The sequence below is a fragment of the Eurosta solidaginis genome, chromosome 1 (genome assembly GCF_040869045.1).
Source record: "Eurosta solidaginis isolate ZX-2024a chromosome 1, ASM4086904v1, whole genome shotgun sequence".
Classification (NCBI taxonomy): Eukaryota; Metazoa; Arthropoda; class Insecta; order Diptera; family Tephritidae; genus Eurosta; species Eurosta solidaginis.
The window spans coordinates 300482304-300500022 of NC_090319.1; the positions used below are offsets into that span (position 1 = coordinate 300482304).

A 17719-nucleotide genomic window follows, 5' to 3' on the forward strand; every position below is an offset into this window, starting at 1 on the left:
TAGTCATACCAACATATCATCGAGGGAAACTACGAATATACAAGAATATACGACCATGGGAAATATTAACAAAAAATAATAATAAACCGTGTTCTACATAAGAAATACTTGAAAAATATAATCTTACAAAATAAAAAAATAAATAAAAATAGTAGGAATGGGAGAATTAAAAGTCACTGGTCAAATTTTACGGGGGCGGTTTATCTTCCTAATTGGAGAAGATGAACGGTTTAGAGACACGTGTTGTGACTTTAGAAACAATGAGCGTTAGACTCAAGTCGAATAGTGATAATGAGGTTTCGGGCGCTATCTACGCTATAGACTCCTACAACAAAGGCCGATCTAGACAAGTCAGCAGTCGTTTTGATTGTGTTAAGGCATTAAGGATTACCGACGGAAATAAGTACAATACTGTCTTGGATACACGCCGTTGAAGCTATATTTTCAGACTTCTGGGTCGTATGGGGATAGCCTATATATACCGCAATACTTCAACACGTTTATTATTTGTCTATGGTAACGGTTAAGCGACAGGCGTACGCTAGCAGCCTAATTTGCAAACTTAGATAAGCTGAGGCCGGCTGTGGGAACTTTGTAAGTAGGAAACGCTCTGAATGTCTTAACTTATATAATTTCTGATCAGGTTCACATTACAAATGAAATTAAGCTCATCTAGCAAGAAGGCAAATGCATAAATTTCGCACTCTGAAATGCGCTCAAAACAAGCGTAAGAGTGTTGCGTATTAGGACTCTTTTTTGTTTCTCTTATGACTCTGCCTGTTTGCTGGGTTTGTGTACTTTTTCTGTGGAATAAAAATAAACAAAACGAGGAATTCTAATAATAAAAAGATGCCTTTAAGCTGCGCTTTCTATCAAAATATGAGCTTTTGCATTAATTTACTTGTTAGGGCATTCAGCTAAATATTCACATTTACCTGTTGCCAGAGAACAACAACAAATAATAAATTTCCTTACGACAAATTGCGCACAAGGGGTTCATTTTGTGTGGGAGTTGTTGACTCTTGGACGATGACTCACCAATGCCGGCAGCAATTTCCAATTTCTATTTAAAAATTATGTTAATTGTGAAATTTTAAGGTTGTAAATACAGGAACACGTATACGTTTGGATTGCCTGTGCAGTGGTGGGTGATAAAAATGCAACATCAATGACCAATTGGGCGTTGTCTGCAGTTTAGGATTTAGTACTTGATTTTAAATAATTCCCATTTAAAATATTGTAACGAATTTTGGGGATTTGTGATATTTACGCACTTTCTGCTAACATTCGAATCGCTACACTGTTGAATAAATCACTTCAATATTCAGTATTGAAAACTGGTCTTTATTTAGATTACTTTGAGAGTAGTACAATTATACTTCAATATGACATACTTCACAATAGCGTGTGTTAATCAAACTGATTAGTCATTCCTCAGCTTTCGCTGCTATTATACTCTCTGTTATCTCGTTCTCCTAAGGTCTAGTCGTTTCGCGAACCGGTGTTCCAGAACAGTAGTATCTCATGCTTGGTTATATACATGTATATTCGTAGTTTATGTTTTATGGCTAATGCGTGTGTATGTGTGAGTAACAGCTTCGGCTGATAACTACATATTTTTTGTGTGTGACATATCTCATCGTCGCCTTCTACGTAAGAGTGGCTGCTTTATTGATGTTGAGCATTTATTTAGTAGCAGCTTAGTGATGCAAATATTCGTCACAATATAATTCGTTCTATAGTAGAAACTTCCAAGTTCACAAAAATGTGTGTAACTTCACGTAGTCTTTATTTATAAAGGATGCTAAATTCGGAAAAGAAAGGAAAGGAAAGGAAAGGAAAGTAAGGAAAAGGATAGAAAAGTAAAGGAAAGGAAGGAAAGGAGAGCAAAAGAAAGGAAAGAAAGCAAAGGAAAGGAATTATTCGAAAAGTTATAGAAAATTGCAGATAAATTTAGGAAAAGTTATCGATAAACTATCGAGAATTTGTCAATTACTTATCGAAAAGTTATCGACGTGTTATCAAAAAATTATCGGTTTGCTAATAAAACTGCGGTCGTGATGCCCACTTTTTTCTCAAAACACTTTGCCATTTTACGAAATTCATTTGTGATAGGAGAAATGAGATGAAAAAAAATTCCCAAGAAATTTGTTCATCATTGCGGGAATGAGAGAGTGGAAAAATCTCCAAAAAATTTGTATTCCGAATTGGGTTGATAGTACGTGTGTACCAACAAAGTGTGTACAAAAGGAAAATCAACAAAAATACAAAAGATAGGGATAAATTACAAAGCATTCATAGGGGCATTTAAATAGCTTAGTGGATAGAGGCATCTGCCTTAGCACCAATATGAATGCAGGTGAACTCAAGTTCAAAGCTCAGCACTTGATTATACAACTAACTAGTGAGGAAGTGAAATTCAGAAAAATGTAATTGTAACCAACGGCGTGTCCAAAGTTTGTAATTTTTTTGAGTTTTTTTCTATAGATAAATAATTTAATTGAAAATTTTTAGAAAATGTTTTTTGTTTCTTTAACAAATCGAACTATATTTTAAATGACATATAACAAAAATAATTCGTGTTTACTTTAGTGCTTTTTTTATCCCAGCACTGTACACATGTACGTAAGCATGCCACGTATATCTTTATAAAAATTTGGCCTTGTGAATCAATATATCGATTAGTATATATAATAATTCAATAAGAATCTGAGCGAATATTAATGATTTAAATATTCTTTGCGATCAATAAACAATGTTTAGAAGAAAAAATCCTAATTTCGATTGACACTTTCCACAAATAATGGAATATTTTTGTAATGGAATTCATAGAAATATGAAAGAAGTTTCCCTGAAAGTCAAATAATTGTAATACGGGTGAGTCATTGAAATAGTTTCGAAATGATTCTAAAGTGTGACACTTAGTTGCATAATAGTTGATATGAAGAAAGAAGAATTTTTAAATTTACATACAAATGGCTTAACAATTTCACACCGATTGCTATTGTAATTGATAATTGGCAATCACACAAATGAGTTTTTGGAAATTATACCGGATATTTCAATGCGAGTTTAAACTCCAGTTAAAGTTGACCAGAGTTTAACCACCACTTTGTTCAATAATATTAATTTTTGCTGTCCATCTAAGGTTAAGCGACCGAAGTTTGCACTGAAAAACCAGACCTTAAATACTCCGGTGCAATTAACATTTCATTAAATTAATTTTGAAACCCGAAAAAATCTGCATGTTTTTATTATTTTCGTAAAGTTTTATACCCAAAAAAGCATTAAAATAATGAACCTTATGCATTAAAAGTGAGGAAAGTGGAAAATGCTCGATTTTTTTACATGAAGCGTAATATTTTTACAGCCATCTCGTCAGTCTCCAACTTCACCGGGAATAAAAGAGAGAAAAGTAGAGGAAGGATGAAAAAAATATTAAGATGGAAAGGAGGAAAAGGTGACGATTAACTATAAAAAGAAAACGAGGTAAACATTGTGAAGGAAAAGGAGAGAGAAAAAGCGAGAGAGAGAGAGAGAGCAAAAGAAAGACAGCTGAGTTGTGCGAAGAATAAGACGGTGGCTAAGTGACTGGTAGATCTGACCTCGGTAAAGATACTTAACTGATGCAATAATAATATAGCTACTACGGCGATATTTGAACTCTTGACATGAACTCTTTTAAAATTTTTATTTTTCAGCTCTTGCAATCTACATACAAAATAAGTCTATCTACATGAATATAGAAAAATATAAAATCAACTTTCAACAAATGGCAATTAGCCAAAAGAATTTGATACATTTTTTTGAAAGAAAAGCGGCGCATGTCATAGCCAATGGTCGATATCAAAGCAAAAGGAACTTATTTCAAATTTAATACGTATTTTAATTCAAAAGAAGTAAAGGTGTATAAGTTCGGGTGTAACCGAACATCATATACTCCATGCTTTGACTGTAATGAAGTATATAATACTAATCTACATAGTAATTTCTTATCACACAACGGATTTTTACTAATTTTAAATTTTTCTTGCTTTTTTACGTTCTAGGGGGGAACTTTTTTTTTAAATATATGTAATAATAACGTAAAAAAGCAAGAAAAATTAAAAATTAGTAAAAATCCGTTGTGTGATAAGAAATTACTATGTAGATTTGTATTATATACTTCATTACAGTCAATACAAAAAAATCGATTACTTTATACCTGTACAACCAACCGTTATCCAATCAAAGTTAATACACTGTGTGCAAAGCACGCTGAGTACAAAAATGTCAAACCTGCTGCATATTGCCAAAACGCATGTTATTCAATATATAGACCGTATGTTATAAAATTTTAAAAGGTATTTATTATATGGCACGGTTTATTGTAAACAGACGTAAATCAAAATTTTACTATTTCAAAACTAGCGCACCTGGCAGAGTTTGCTCTGCCCAAAAAGTGGTTTGGCTTCATTAAAAAACTGAGCCACGATTCCCTCTTCTCTCTATTCTATTCTCTTCTACTATATCTTCCATTTTCCTTATTATTCCCTTACATTCCTTATTCCCTCCCACTCCCAATCACCATGTTGTAAAAAGAACCTAGGGTAACCCTGGAATGTGTTTGTATGACATGTGTATCAAATGAAATGTGTTAATGATAATTTTAAAAGGGAGTGGGCCTAAGTTCTATAGGTGGACGCCTTTTTGAGATATCGCCATAAAGGTGGACCAGGGGTGACTCTAGAATTTGTTTGTACAATATCGGTATCAAACGAAAGGTGTTAATAAGTGTTTTAAAAGGGAGTGGGCCTTAGTTCTATGGGTGGACGCCTTTTCGGGATATCGCCATAAACGTGGACCAGGGGTGACTCTAGAATGCGTTTGTACAATATCGGTATCAAACGAAAGGTGTTAATGAGTATTTTAAAAGGGCGTGGGCCTTAGTTCTTTAGGTGGACGCCTTTTCGAGATATCGCCATAAAGGTGGACCAGGGGTGACTCTAGAATTTTTTTGTACGATATGGGTATCAAATGAAAGGTGTTAATGAGTATTTTAAAAGGGAGTGGGCCTTAGTTCTATAGGTGGATGCCTTTTCGAGATATCGCCATAAAGGTGGGCCAGGGGTGACTCTAGAATTTTTTTGTACGATATGGGTATCAAATTAAAGGTGTTAATGAGTATTTTAAAAGGGAGTGGGCCTTAGTTCTATAGGTGGATGCCTTTTCGAGATATCGCCATAAAGATGGACCAGGGGTGACTCTAGAATTTGTTTGTACGATATGAGTATCAAATGAAAGGTGTTAATGAGTATTTTAAAACGGAGTGGGCCTTAGTTCTATAGGTGGACGCCTTTTCGGAATATCGTTATAAAAGTGGACCAGGGTTGACTCTAGAATGCGTTTGTACAATATCGGTATCAAACGAAAGGTGTTAATAAGTGTTTTAAAAGGGAGTGGACCTTAGTTCTATGTGTGTACGCCTTTTCGGGATATCGCCATAAACGTGGACCAGGGGTGACTCTAGAATGCGTTTGTACAATATCGGTATCAAACGAAAGGTGTTAATGAGTATTTTAAAAGGGCGTGGGCCTTAGTTCTATAGGTGGACGCCTTTTCGAGATATCGCCATAAAGGTGGACCAGGGGTGACTCTAGAATTTGTTTGTACGATATGGGTATCAAATGAAAGGTTTTAATGAGTATTTTAAAAGGGAGTGGGCCTTAGTTCTATAGGTGGATGCCTTTTCGAGATATCGCCATAAAGGTGGGCCAGGGGTGACTCTAGAATTTTTTTGTACGATATGGGCATCAAATGAAAGGTGTTAATGAGTATTTTAAAAGGGAGTGGGCCTTAGTTCTATAGGTGGATGCCTTTTCGAGATATCGCCATAAAGGTGGGCCAGGGGTGACTCTAGAATTTTTTGTACGATATGGGTATCAAATGAAAGGTGCTAATGAGTATTCTAAAAGGCAGTGGGCCTTAGTTCTATAGGTGGATGCCTTTTCGAAATATCGCCATAAAGGTGGGCCAGGGGTGACTCTAGAATTTTTTTGTACGATATGGGTATCAAATGAAAGGTGTTAATGAGTATTTTAAAAGGGCGTGGGCCTTAGTTCTATAGGTGGACGCCTTTTCAAATTATCGCTATAAAGGTGGACCAGGGGTGACTCTAGAATTTGTTTGTACGATATGGGTATCAAATGAAAGGTGTTAATGAGTATTTTAAAAGGGAGTGGGCCTTAGTTCTATAGGTGGATGCCTTTTCGAGATATCGCCATAAAGGTGGGCCAGGGGTGACTCTAGAATTTTTTTGTACGATATGGGTATCAAATGAAAGGTGTTAATGAGTATTTTAAAAAGGAGTGGGCCTTAGTTCTATATGTGGACGCCTTTTGGAGATATCGCCATAAACGTGGACCAGGGGTGACTCTAGAATATGTTTGTACGATATGGGTATCAAATTAAAGGTATTAATGAGGGTTTTAAAAGGCGTGAAGGCGTTTTCCAGACATCAACCAAAATGTGGACCAGGGTGATCCAGAACATCATCTGTCGGGTACCGCTAATTTATTTATATATGTAATACCACGAACAGTATTCCTTACAAGATTCCAAGGGCTTTTGATTTCGCCCTGCAAAACTTTTCCATTTTCTTCTACTTAATATGGTAGGTGTCACACCCATTTTACCAAGTCTTTTTCTAAACTTATATTTTGCGTCAATAGACCAATACAATTACCATGTTTCATCCCTTTTTTCGTATTTGGTATATAATTATGGCATTTTTTCATTTTTCGTAATTTTCGATATCGAAAAAGTGGGCGTGGTCATAGTCGGATTTCGGCCATTTTTTACACCAATACAAAGTGAGTTCAGATAAGTACGTGAACTGAGTTTAGTAAAGATACATCGATTTTTGCTCAAGTTATCGTGTTAACGGCCGAGCGGAAGGACAGACGGTCGACTGTGTATAAAAACTGGGCGTAGCTTCAACCGATTTCGCCCTTTTTCACAGAAAACAGTTATCGTCCTAGAATCTAAGCCTCTACCAAATTTCACAAGGATTGGTAAATGGTTATGGCATTAAAAGTATCCTAGACAAATTAAATGAAAAAGGGCGGAGCCACGCCCATTTTGAAATTTTCTTTTATTTTTGTATTTTGTTGCAACATATCATTACTGGAGTTGAATGTTTACATAATATACTTATATACTGTAAAGATATTAACTTTTCTTTTAAAATTTGAATTAAAAAAAAAAAATTTTTAAAGTGGGCGTGGTCGTTCTCCGATTTTGCTAATTTTTATTAAGCAGACATACAGTAATAAGAATAACGTTCCTGCCAAATTTCATCATGATATCTTCAACGACTGCCAAATTAAAGCTTGCAAAACTTCTAAATTACCTTCTTTTAAAAGTGGGCGGTGCCACGCCCATTGTCGAAAATTTTACTAGTTTTCTATTCTGCGTCATAAGTTCAACTCACCTACCAAGTTGCATCGCTTAATCTGTATTTGGTAATGAATTATCGCACTTTTTCGATTTTTCGAAATTTTCGATATCGAAAAAGTGGGCGTGGTTATTGTCCGATATCGTTCATTTTAAATAGCGATCTGAGATGAGTGCCCAGGAACCTACATACCAAATTTCATCAAGATACCTCAAAATTTCCTCAAGTTATCGTGTTAACGGACAGACGGACGGACGGACATGGCTCGAATTTTTTTTCGATACTGATGATTTTGATATATGGAAGTCTATATCTATCTCGATTCCTTTATACCTGTACAACCAACCGTTATCCAATCATAGTTAATATACTCTGTGAGCTCTGCTCAACTGAGTATACAAATTTGATTGAGCCATGTCCGTCCGTCCGTCCGTCTGTCCGTTAACACGATAGCTTGAGTAAATATTGAGACATCTTCACCAAATTTGGTATGTAAGTTCCTGGCCACACATCTCAGATCGCTATTTAAAATGAACGAAATCGGACTACAACCACGCCCACTTTTTCGATATCGAAAATTTCGAAAAACCGAAAAAGTGCGATAATTCATTACCAAAAACGGATAACGTGATGAAACTTGGTAGGTGGGTTGACCTTATGACGCAGAATAGAAAATTAGTAAAATTTTGGACAACGGGCGTGGCACCGCCCATTTTTAAAAGAAGGTAATTTAAAAGTTTTGCAAGATGTAATTTGGCAGCTGAGTATGTAATGTTCGGTTACACCCGAACTTAGCCTTCCTTACTTGTTTTAACTATAATTTTTTCAGCACTTCTTGGGGCTGAAACTCGCATTGTTATATAGAACAGGCTTTCGAGTTAGTCTTTGAAGCAATATTTAAAAATTCCTTTTATCTCGTATTATTTTTAGCAAACGAGTGAGTGAGTAAATTGTTCTCTTCTATCTCTCATCTCTTACCAAAACCCAAATGTGTTTATGCATATAATTAAATTAAATTTTATGAATGGCAAGTTGGCCCGTTTTGCTATATTTATAATGTAAATTTGTAGGTATTTATATTAATAAATAATATGTGTCCCTTCACTTGGATGAGCATATCAATCACTTGTCTGCTTGAAATATGAACATTTTGCCCGGTCCAACTTGGCTCGATTTAACAAATTAGTTAAGTGTTGAAAGTATTTTAAGCATAAATAAATTTTCTTGGCTATTTAAAATATTTAGCTATGTATATGTAAGTAAATTTCTTAAATTTAGTATCATATGTATTGTTTCTAATTGCTGTTTTTATGTACGGGTCCCGTTTTCGCTCTTATTTGGAATCCAAATCTATAAATAAAGTTTTGGTTGTAAAGATGGAGATTCGGGCTATTAGCGAGCTTTGGGCAATTTTGGTCCTAGTGCTTTTGTTTAGCTATATTTTATTAAAAAAAATTGTTAAAAATAAACGATTGTGAGCACACAAAGAAATCTATTTGTGTTCTGGCACTATTGTGAATATTTGCACTGCATTACGCTAGATGGCAGCGCAAGCTGTATTGTACGCTAGATGGCAGCGCACTCTGTTAGTTTTAATTGATTTACGGCAGTTGCTATTATACGCTAGAAGGCAGCGCGAGCTCTAAGTTAATAGAACAGCTGCTTTCTGTTGATATTTGATAAGAGACTTTTATATTGGTTGAGCAAGATGCGCACGGGTCCGGCTCGTAAGCAATAAATAGTTTTTAGGATGAACTTCGGGTTCTATCCCCACTTTTTTTCATTATCATCATTGATTGACGCTTGACCACCTAAACGATTTTTCCCGTTTCGTAAGAAGTCACGCCAGCTATGCCTGCTTCGCGATAGCTTACGTTAATTGGGAGCACCAAGGGAGATCAAGTCTTCCTCCACCTGCCTCCCCTGTCTCCGCGTTCCTCGGATTTCAAACTGCGGTGTCGACTGAAATACTTTCCTGGCCGGAGCGTCTTTGTCCATTCGCATAACATAACCTTGCCAGCGAAGACTTTGGGGTTTTATTTGCTGCACTATCGTCATATATGCCAGCTCAGCACTATACCTCCTTCGATACTCGCCGTCGTCACCACGGACAGAACCATAAATCTTCCGGAAACCCTTTCTCTCGAACACTCCAAGAGTCATCTCAGTTTTTCTCGACACCGTTCATGATTCCGAGCTTTACATCAGGACAGGTACGATGAGCGATTTGTAGAGCGTGATGTTTGTTCGTCGAGTCTCGAATTTATATCGTCAACAGTGACGTGGCCTCCAAAGCGCGAATGCGCCGATTCTTTCTTGAATGACAGCAAGTACTTCGTCTTGTCCCCATTTACCGCAAGACCCACTTTTGTTTAACCTTTACATATCGGGGATCCCTTCCCCACCAGAAGAATTTACCATTATGTCCTACGATAATGGCAACAGGCCCTAGTCCATCCATGAATAAGCTATGCTATAAAATTAGCGACTATCTATTTCCAGTTTTACACCTCAAGAAATTTGGCACTGTCACCGACCAAATCCTCGGCGGATTTACTTACAACATGCACGGGGCAAACGTCGGCAATATTGAACATCCCCGACAAAGACATTACCATAGTGACTGTCTTACACCGAAAAATATTGACATTCGATTAGGATCTACATTTTGGAGAGCATGCAGCCGCAATTGTACCTAAAGAGCTGTAACAAAATTCTCAAGTCCCTCTCCGGCAGCCCTTGGAGCAAAGATAAAAGCTCATAGCCTATTAAGCAATTGGTCGGCGGCCGCTTGTGGGCTACACGTCTCCTATATGGTCGCGAAGCCTACTGGAAGCACACTCGAAGAAGCTGCAAGCCTGTAAAAACACCGCACTCAGATCCGCCACGGGATGTCTTCTTATGTCTCCAGAACATCATCTACACAGTAAGGCGAGAATAAACCCAATAATGGAGACAAATTGAAGGCTGAACAACCATTTTCTATTGAATACACAGAAACCTGGGGATCCCAACAGGCATCTGATTGAAGAGCCCCCGTCTCCCAAAAGCTTAAAAAGTCAACTCTGTAAGCAATCAATACTTGGCGCGATTAGCGTCCTTAGGCCGACTTTCTTTTCCAATTTGCGTCGTGCTCCTCTTAATTTTCTCCGCAAATTGGCTGGACGGGAGCTACATGTTTTACGCCGACTTCCGACGGCATCTGCAAGGCAGATAAGTTTTCACTGACAACCTTTTCATGATAATTGAAAAAAAATTTTTTAATTTATGATGTTACTTTGTCCTGAAGTTGAATCCAGGACTCTCGGTGTGGTAGACGTAACACGCTACCATCACACTACGGCGGCCGCTCTGTAAGCACTATGAAGCTATGAAGAAAGCTGAAGCACTGAAGCAGTGAGCTGCATGAATAAAAGGAACACAAAACAGCCTTAAGGGATATCCACAAAAAGTCGCCAAATTACTAGAGACAATTACAAGATAAATACCCTAAACAGTTGAGGAAAGCAACCTCCGCGGAGAGACGCGGGTCACTCCAGCAAAACTGTGCTCTGGATACGGTAACAGGTTAAACTCTTACTTATCCAGAATCAACACCGACATACAAAATGTGTGCCCCGCTTGTAACGTATCCCCAATGACACCAACCATATTTTCAATTCCAAAGTGGAACCAATGCCACCTTTATCTCTTTTGTCCAACTCTGTTGAAATTGCAAGTTTCCTCAGATTCTCCTTAGAGGATGTTGATGACAATTTGTGAGTGATCGCACCTATTGGATGCGATGAAGTACTGCTACAGTAGCAACAACAAACGCGTTGATGCTCTAAAGCTACCGGTGCTGTTAACCCTAGTTCACATTCATAACCTACATGAATAATTTTTCCACGCACACCTCCTACTCAATACTTTTAAAAAATATTTTTTTAAATCTATTAACTATCTAAAATATGGAAGTTTTTCGAGTTTGGTGAAGAAATCTGCGCGAGATGAAGAATCACCAGATCTTTTTTACTTTGTCGTTTAAACCAAAAAATCTGTCCCCCATTTGCTCTGAAAAGTATTTTTACGATTTATAATGGATATTTTTTTTGTTTTCAGAATAAAAAAATTAAATAAACTAAATACTATCAAATTTCAATACAAATATATCCGGACGAACACAGGAAATTCTGGAAATTAATCTCTCTGATCCAAATTATTTATAATAAAGTTGCTCACATCCACCTCATTCTAGTGTATGCGGCAAGTCTAGGTTGATTCGATGAAATTCCGAAAGTCCTGCAGGTTGGTTCCGCGTACCGCATGATATCCGCACATGCTATACTAGTCGTTGTAGTTGCCAAACCGATGGGTTGTGAATATATATCCAAGAGCTACGAGGGAGAGCGGATGAACACTTGTGCAACCATTGAGCAGCGTAAGAAGACCTACAGAGGTAAAAGATGAGATACGGACAATCAGCTTTAAAACTACTCCTCACGAAACGGGAGGCAGGATGGTTAGCCCATTAACCTGCGATCCGTATAATTCACGTAGTGATTCAATAGTTTCAGAAAATCTCGCTACTAGAGCAATTAGCAACCCGGTAAATGTATAAATTATTTCCACTTTCCATGTATTCTTTCAATTAATTATTGCTGCAAAACAATTGAACTTTCTGCTCAAGCCTCGTAAAACTGATTCGATTCCACCTGTTTTCTATCTTTATTATGAATGAAGTGAAATCTTCCGGCGTGCGTATCTCTCACTCTATCAATGTGAATTCCCATTAGTCGATTGCAAATGCAACAAATAAATTAATAATTCTAATGTAGCAATGCTAAGCTATCAATTGTAAATATTAAAAACGATTTGAGCACAAACAAAGTGTTAAAAGAGATCTAAAGGCAACTCAATGAGCAAGAATCTTAAAGCGGAAATACATATTTACTAGGGCGGGTCGATTTAAAAATCGCTCATTGCTCTGTGAAAATCATATTCTAGGATCAAAATAAGAAACTTTGCCGAAGGACCCATACCTCTAAAACGAATTCTGATGCCCCCCAATTTGGGTCGAACTTTTGGGTAGGGGCAAATTTTCAAAAATTCCACTTTGACCCATTTAGAGTGCTCCAATCGAGTCCAAATGTATGACCGACCGCCACTAACTTTGGAGGCCCGACCCACCGATGCCAGTGGCACACCCCCTGGAACCCCCTGGGAGTTCACCATACAAACATTTCAAAAAATCGCCGGTTTTGCACTTTACATGAAAAAATCAGCTAAATGGGCGATTTTTATGCCTCCCCACAAATCGACCCGGCCTAATATTTACACTTACAGTGGTAAACTATGAATAGAAAAGATTGCATGAAAGTATCGTGTCAATCGTCCATTGATGATTATTGAGGGACACAAATATCGATGCTACCGCCCGTATTTCATTTCTACACAAATATTGTGGCGATTGTTATCAATTATCACACATCACTAAGCAATTCCAATTCTCACCACTTACTAAGTAAGGACGGGACTATCTTCGGCTGTGTCGAAGACTTCATACCTTTCATGAATGGGTCTGAACAATAATCTTATCCCGTTCGTAATCTCCGAATAATCGGATGTATAAGATAAGAAATATCTAGTGAACAGATCAACATACCTAAACGATTTTTAAGATAAATATAAAATAAAAAATAGGTAGGTACTTTGTGTGAGGATGCAAAGTTTCAGGTTTTTTGTGGTCTGCGTGTAAAAACTATGACTACGAATCACGTATTTCAACAATATATGACGTAAACGTAACTATTTGATGAAATGTTATGAATTTTGAAGCTTCAATCCGTAAAAAAGGGGCAAAAATGACAGTTTATATGAAGTATATAATATATATACCACCGATCTCTATGATTTTTTCAGACAACAATATATGCTATATACGTAAGCACTTGGTGAAATTTGAAGCTTCTAGCTGTTAAAACGGGGCAGAAATTGCGCAAAGTTTCTTATCTGAACAATCGGTTGTATGAGATATATACGATCTCAATGATTTTTTCAGACATCAATATATGCTATACACGTAAGCATTTGGTGAAATTTGAAGCTTCTAGCTGTTAAAATGGGGCCGAAATCGCAAAAAAAAAATATATATATACTATATATATATACTATATATACCATCATATATATATTATATATATCACCGATCTCTATGATTTTTTGACACAACAATATATACCATATACGTAAGCAATCGGTGAAATTTGAAGCTTATAGCTGTTAAAATGGGGTAGAAATTGCGAAAAGTTTCTTATCTGAACAATCGGTTGTATGAGATATATACTATATATACAACCGACCTCTATGATTTTTTCAGACAACAATATATGCCATATACGTAAGCGTTCGGTGAAATTTGAAGCTTCTAGCTGTTAAAATGGGCCTAAAATTGCGGAAATATATATATACTATATATATATACTATATATACTATATATATATACTATATATACCACCGATCTTTATGAATTTTTCAGACAACAATATATGCTATATACGTAAGCATTCGTTGAAATTTGAAGCCTCTAGCTCTTAAAATAGGGCAGTAATTACGAAAAGTTTTTTATCTGAACAATCGGTTGTGGGGGATATATACTATATATACGACCGATCTCATCAATTTTTTCAGGCAACAATATGTGCAATATACGAAAGTATATGGTGAAGTTTGAAGCTTCAATCTGTTAAATTGAATAAGATATTACACAAATCCTCCTTTTCTGAAAAATCGGTTGTATGGAGGATACATGCTATAGTGGTCCGATCCGGCCGGTTCCGACAAATGTCTAATCGGACACCCAAATACACCCGCTCACCAAATTTTATCAAGATATCTCAAAAATTGAGGGACTAGTTTGCATACAAACAGACAGACGGACATGGCTAAATCAACTCAGCTCTTCAACCTGATTATTTCGGTATGCTTAATGGTGGGTCTATCTATTTTCCTTTAAGGACTTACAATTTTGGATTTCGTGACGAAATTAATATACCATTTCATTTTCATGAAAGGTATAAAAATAGGTAGGTACTTTGTGTGAGGATGCAAAGTTTCAGGTTTTTTGTGGGCTGCGTGTAAAAACTATGACTACGAATCACGTATTTCAACAATATATGACGTAAACGTAACTATTTGATGAAATGTTATGAATTTTGAAGCTTCTAGCCGTAAAAAGGGGCAAAAAAATACAGTTTATATGGGGTATATAATATATGTACCACCGGTCTCTATAATTTTTTCAGACAACAATATATGCTATACACGTAAACATTTGGTGAAATTTGTACATATCTAAACGATTTTTAAGATAAATATAAAATAAAAAATAGGTAGGTACTCTGTGTGAGGATGCAAAGCTTCACGTTTTTTGTGGTCTGCATGTAAAAACTATGACTACGAATCACGTATTTTAAAAATATATGAAGTAAACGTAACTATTTGATGAATTTTGAAGCTTCTATCCGTAAAAAAGGGGCAAAAATGACAGTTTATATGAAGTATATAATATATATACCACCGATCTCTATGATTTTTTGACACAACAATATATACCATATACGTAAGCAATCGGTGAAATTTGAAGTTTATAGCTGTTAAAATGGGGTAGAAATTGCGAAAAGTTTCTTATCTGAACAATCGGTTGCATGAGATATATACTATATATAGAACCGATCTCTATGATTTTTTCAGACAACAATATATGCCATATACGTAAGGGTTCGGTGAAATTTGAAGCTTCTAGCTGTTAAAATGGGCCTAAAATCGCGAAAATATATATATATACTATATATACCACCATATATATACTATATATACCACCATATACATATATACTATATATACCACCGATCTGTATGATTTTTTCAGACAACAATATATGCTATATACGTAAGCATTCGTTGAAATTTGATGCCTCTAGCTCTTAAAATAGGGCAGTAATTACGAAAAGTTTCTTATCTGAACAATCGGTTGTGGGGGATATATACTATATATACGACCAATCTCATAAATTTTTTCAGGCAACAATATGTGCAATATACGAAAGTATATGGTGAAGTTTGAAGCTTCAATCTGTTAAATATATACGCTATAGTGGTCCGATCCGGCCGGTTCCGAAAAATGTCTAATCGGACACCCAAATACACTCGCTCACCAAATTTTATCAAGATATCTCAAAAATTGAGGGACTAGTTTGCATACAAACAGACAGACGGACAGACGGACATGGCTAAATCAACTCAGCTCTTCAACCTGATTATTTCGGTATACTTAATGGTGGGTCTATCTATTTTCCTTTAAGGACTTACAATTTTGGGTTTCGTGACGAAATTAATATACCATTTCATTTTCATGAAAGGTATAAAAATAGGTAGGAAGTTTGTGTGAGGATGCAAAGTTTCACGAGTTTGTGGTCTGCATGAAATAGCTATGACGATGAATCACGTATCTCAACAATATATAACGTAAACATAAGTATTTGATGAAATTTTAAGCTTCTAGTCCTTAAAAAGGGGGCAAAATTTTCAGTTTATATGGGGTATATAATATATATGACCGATCTCTATGATTTGTTCAGACAACAATATATGCTATATACGTATGCATATCCTGTTCAAATAGTGTAGAAATTGCGAAAAGTTTCTTATCTGAACAATCGGTTCTATGAGATATATACTATATATACCACCGATCTATACAAGTTTTTCAGACAACAATGAATGCTCTATACGTAAGCATTCGGTGAAATTGGAAGCCTCTAGCTATTAAACTGGGGCAGTGATTACGAAAAGTTTCTTATCTGAACAATAGATTGTGGGGGATATATGCTATATATACGACCGATCTCATCCATTTTTTCAGACAACAAGATGTGCAATATACGGAAGCATATGGTGAAGTTTGAAGCTTCACTCTCATAAATTGAGGAAGATATGACGAAAATTCTCTTTTCTGTAAAATCATTTGTATGGGGGATATATGCTATAGTGGTCTGATCGGTCCGGTTCCGACAAATGTCTAATCGGACACATAAATATACCCGCTCACCAAATTTTATCAAGACATCTCAAAAATTGAGGGACTAGTTTGCATACAAACAGACAGACGGGCAGACAAACATGGCTAAATCAACTCAGCTCTTCATCCTGATCATTTCGGTATACTTATTGGTGGGCCTATCTATTTTCCTTTAGGGACTTACAATTTTGAGATTCGCGACAAAGTTTATATACCATTTCATTTCCAAGAAAGGTATAATAATGCAAAATCTGTTGGTAACTTTATAACTCTAGATCGCATGAATCAACTTTAGGGCTTCATTCTGTATTGCGAACGATAGCGCGGTGGAACCATTCGCCTCCAAACGCCTAGAAGCTTTAATGTGGTCATATGAATCGTTCCCGAGATGGCTAGTACCATTATGGTGCTTTGTTACCGGAACGTACCGGATCTGTATCCGGCAAAGGACCATCAACATCGATAACACTTCCCAAAACCGTCGGGGAGTGTTTGTATCGTTAGGTTGAGCTGGCCGGTCCATGAGGACCTCACGTTAGACTGGGACAATTTATTAACCGATATTGCGCAATCGATTTTCAGGGCTCCAAATCATTTTTTATGTATTTTTTTTTTTCGTGTCAATTGGCAAATGCAAAACTGGTAAATGCAGTTTTTTGAAAAAAAATTTCTTTTATGGCGAATTAGAAGAATTTTGGTCGAAAAATCGTCTTTTTTTCGCAGGCTCGAAAATTATTTTTTTGGGTATACGTAGTGGAACTTTTTTTTGCTGACCCAAATCCTATGGAAAAATCGATGGTGCGATATCGGTTAACTTCCATCCATACAAATCGACCCAACCCACCTCACATAGACTGAATGAGTCCGTAGTGTTTATACAACAACAACAAAAAGTGGGTTCTACTTCCATATGTGAAGGTGTTTCTGAGATATAGGCCAAAATGTGGACCAGGGTACCCCCAGAATGTGTTTTTACAATGTGGGTATCAAATAAAATAATGGAGGCTTTAACGAGAGATGGTGGTTAAGAAGAACAGCGAGAGGGAAAGTTATACGAAAAGCAAAGCCAAACGCAGAAAAAGAGAATAAATAAAATAGCTGAAAGTATTTTTGAAAGGGGAGTAACAGATAAGGAAGATAAAGACAAGTAGAAAGAGGGAGAGTAAATCAAGTGAGAGGAGGAAATGAAGATTAAAATGGAGAAAGTGCTAGGGGAAGATAGGAAG

The 17719-nt window shown here is 36.4% G+C and overlaps 1 protein-coding gene across 1 annotated transcript in view; it reads right to left on the reverse strand.

The window, feature by feature from the left end:
- Positions 1 to 17719, reverse strand: part of Mical (Molecule interacting with CasL) — a 277488-nt gene that overhangs the window by 100905 nt on the left and 158864 nt on the right.